This window comes from Hemibagrus wyckioides, linkage group LG29 (assembly GCF_019097595.1).
Source record: "Hemibagrus wyckioides isolate EC202008001 linkage group LG29, SWU_Hwy_1.0, whole genome shotgun sequence".
Lineage (NCBI taxonomy): Eukaryota > Metazoa > Chordata > Actinopteri > Siluriformes > Bagridae > Hemibagrus > Hemibagrus wyckioides.
Window position 1 is genome coordinate 16,794,513 of NC_080738.1, and position 4,453 is coordinate 16,798,965.

A 4,453-nucleotide genomic window follows, 5' to 3' on the forward strand; every position below is an offset into this window, starting at 1 on the left:
ATTTGCTTTCTCTTTTGTGCTGTCATGCAATAGCTCCATGTTCCCTTGAAATTATGCTATTATTGGATTATTCCAATGAAGCATCTCAGCCACTGGAGCATCTGTTTCTGTAGACACATGATGCATTTACTTTTGCCCTCACTGAATGGTTAGTCCTGTTTGCTATAATTTATGAAATCATGTTTTATTTCAGGTCATTATTATCAAATGGTTCAGTCAAATGCAGTAGACTCAGACCTGAGCAGCAAGAAAAACCTGTTGGTTACCTGTTCCAATATTTTTGCTCGTTTATAAAACGGGATAGTTAAAAACAAACAAACAAACAAACCCAAAGATTCTGGTCTGATCATCGATTCCTTTTGATCTCAAACCCTAAATGTTTTCATGGGCCTTGACGTTCCAATACTTTCGGAAGCAAGTGTGGCGCCTATGGTGCGAATTGCAGAAGCTCTACAAGTGTCTCCAACCTCATTAAACGAGCGCCTCAGACTCCGGAGGAGACGTCGTACAATATTAATCGTGAAGCCGTTAGCTCATTTGCATGAAGTCTTTTGTGAATAAACCCCAGCTGTCGAGAAGCAGGAAGATCACAACAACTGTTTCAGTGACATTACGTTTGGAAATATTTCTTCCTTTCTGCCTCTAATCCTGTATGTAATGTTTCTATACTGTATTCGACTCTATCTCCTGAAAACAGTGGCATTTTCCTGCTCGTAACTGGCTGTCCGAGCTGGAGCGTGTTTCCCAATGTTGTTGTGCTCTGCGTTGCTGGAAGCTTACCAAGCGTTGTAAATGAAAACGATTTAAATTGTCATCCTTTGTGTTTTCATTTCAGCCGAGCGGTTTAATTGCAGCATTCAGAGAGTCATTTCGTCTTTTATATTCGGTGCAGTGTTGACACGAGGCTTGCATAAGTGGTACGCTAATCAGTCACTTAGAAACCGTATGCTTTTATTGTCGCTGTAATGACAGCAAGCATGCAGAAATTCAGGAAAACACACACACACACACACTCCTTACACCAAAACACAAAACACAGCCATCGCTTTCACTACTTCTTAATACTTAACGTTCATGAGTTACAGAGCCGCAGGAAGTTGTCTTCCTGCTAACTAACGTACAGTAAGGAGGAGCAACGATGGAGGAGGAGCGACGATGTTTATATAATATATATATCTTAATAAAACTTCAGCCTTGTATGTAAGTGTAATCTCTGAAACAAGCAGACGGAGTGTATAAACTCAGTGCTCAGTGTTGATCAGAGATTCAAGAACAATGTGTGTGAAAGTAATGAAGGTTAAGAATATGTGGGCGGGGTTTAGTTTCAGGGTGTGGTTTCTTAAAAATATTAAGTCTGCCCTATTCCGCATACATGAGCTCACAGACACACAGGATCAAACATCTTTTATACACAACAAGTACACAAACAACCACAAACAAACAACTACACAAACAACCACAAACAAACAACTACACAAACAACCACAAACAAACAACTACACAAACAACCACAAACAAACAACCACAAACAACCACAAACAAACAACTACACAAACAACCACAAACAACCACAAACAACCACAAACAAACAACTACACAAACAACCACAAACAAACAACCACAAACAAACAACTACACAAACAACCACAAACAACCACAAACAACCACAAACAAACAACTACACAAACAACCACAAACAAACAACCACAAACAAACAACTACACAAACAACCACAAACAAACAACTACACAAACAAACAACTACACAAACAACCACAAACAAACAACTACACAAACAAACAACTACACAAACAACCACAAACAAACAACTACACAAACAACCACAAACAAACAACTACACAAACAACCACAAACAAACACTTCACACTAAATAACAGCTAAGAAACTTTTCCCAGAAATATTTTAAGTCATTTTCTTTCCTATATTGGCATGAACAGAGGCAAGACACTCATACAAAAAAGTTCATGTTGATTAGAGAGAGAGACAGAGAGAGAGAGAAAGAAAGAGAGAGAGAGAGAGGGAGAAAGAGAGAGAGAGAGAGAAAGAAAGAGAGAGAGAGGAAGAGAGAGAGAGAAAGAAAGAGAGAGAGAGGGAGAAAGAGAGAGAGAGAGAGAGAAAGAAAGAGAGAGAGAGAGGGAGAAAGAGAGCGAGAGAGAGAGAGAAAGAAAGAGAGAGGGAGAGAGAGAGAAAAAGAGAGAGAGAGAGGGAGAAAGAGAGAGAGAGAGAGAAAGAAAGAGAGCGAGAGAGAGAAAGAAAGAGAGACTTTTGACTTTTTACGCATCTTTATTTACACAAGTCACATATAAGTCACAGTGATTTAATAAATAAATAGATAAATAAATAAATACGTATTAAAATAATGTCAATAAATTAATTTAAACATGAGTGATTAGTTTAGTTCTGCTGCAAAGTAAATTTTTCCTTCTGCAACTGAGCACAAAACATTCTCACAACACCACACACATTTAAACACATCCAAGTCATTCATACTTTTATAAAAATTAAAATCAATTGAAATTCTCGATTTGATCAGCCTTTTCAGGATTCTTATGGCATCACAGTCAGTGTTCTGTGTTATTTGGTTTTTCCGGCTCAGGTATATCGCCATTTTTGCCTGACCAAATAAAAAATTGATCAGTTGGCACCTGAACCGGTGTTTTCTGACGTACTTAAAACCAGAAATAAAACACTGAACAGTAAAAACAACATTAAAAGACCTTAAAATGCTCCGTAAAAACACAAACAGTGACTGTAACCTGGAGCAGTGAATAAAGGCATGAAAAACTGTTTCTCTCTGTGAACAAAAAGGACAATCGTGTGCAACATCAGGGTTTAAAACAGAAATAAAAGAGTTCACAGAGATAATACAGTGTAAAATCCTCCACTGGAGGTCAGCAGCTTTTTTAGTTAACGGTGGTTTATACAGTGCGTCCACTCTGGTTTAAAATCATCAGTAAAACCATGTACACTTCTCCATGGGGTGTCCACCCTCCCACTCAGCTTCTTCTTATTTAAAACCTTTACACACGCTCTGTAGAGCAGCTTCCCCGACACTGACCCAAAGTCCATCTCCCCTTCGCCCCGGCACTCCAGGAGGGGTCCTGCACACCCGTCGAGGTCCAGCCCCAGTCCTTGAACTGTGTGTAATAGTCCACTGGCTGCTGCTCTCCATACTAAGTCTCCGGGTCCAGTGAGGAGCCTCTGGATGAACTGGAGGCGGAAGGCTGCGGCTCTGCTGGACAGCTGGACCAGCCCCTGTCCTCCTTCTTCTTTGGGCAGATGAAGAACACTTTGAGGAATCCAGTGTAGACCGTCCCAGAAGAAGTCCACCAGCAGGGCCTGGATGTTCGTTAGCAGGTTTGGCGGTGGATCCACGCATGCCAGCTTGTGCCAGAGGGACGACGCGGTGAGGTTGTTGAAGACCAGCGTTCTCCCCCTGTAGGACATCTTTGGGACCAGCCGCTTCCACCTGCTCAGTCTGCCCTTCACCTGCTCTACAGAACCTTCCCAATTTTTGTTTAAAAACTCATTGTTCCCCAGGTAGACACCCAAGTATTTAAAACCACCTCTTTTCCACGCTAAGCCTCCTGGTAGTGACGGTTGCCCACCTCCCCACTCCCCAACTAAAATGGCTTCACTTTTAGACCAGTTAACTTTGGCAGAGGATAAAATCTGAAAGTCATTTAAAATATCAGTTAAAACATTGACATCATTTTGTGTGTTTATCATCACTACCAGATCATCTGCATAAGCTGATAAACATATTGAGGCATTAGCATGTGGCATATTAAAACCAGAGAGATTACTTCTTAACTTATTTAAAAGAGGTTCAATAGCTAGAGAGTACAACATTCCAGAGAGGGAACAGCCCTGCCTGATCCCTCTGTACACTCTAAAAGGAGCACATAAACCACCGTTAACCTTCAGTACACTCTCAATGTTACTGTACAACACCCTGATCATAGCTATAAAACCTGGGTTGAACCCAAAGGCTTCCAGCACCTTCCACAAATATTCATGCTCAACCCGGTCAAAAGCCTTTTCCTGATCTAGAGAAATCAGACCAGTCTTCAAGCCCAATGACCTGGAGACGTCCAAAATGTCACGAATCAAATACACATTATCGACTATGGACCTGTCAGGCACACAGTACGTCTGGTCCTGGTGAATGGGCTGCTCCATTACCTTAGTCCATCTCGAGGCTAATGCTTTTGAGAGCAGCTTGCAGTCAGTGCACAGTGCACTAAATAACAGCTAAGAAACTTTTCCCAGAAATATTTTAAGTCATTTTCTTTCCTATATTGGCATGAACACTCATTCAAAAAAGTTCATGTTGATTAGAGAGAGAGAGAGAGAGAGAGAGATTGTCCTTTGGTCATATTTATGACGACCAGCACAGCCATTTTATCCCTCTATCAGTGTGAATGATGTCT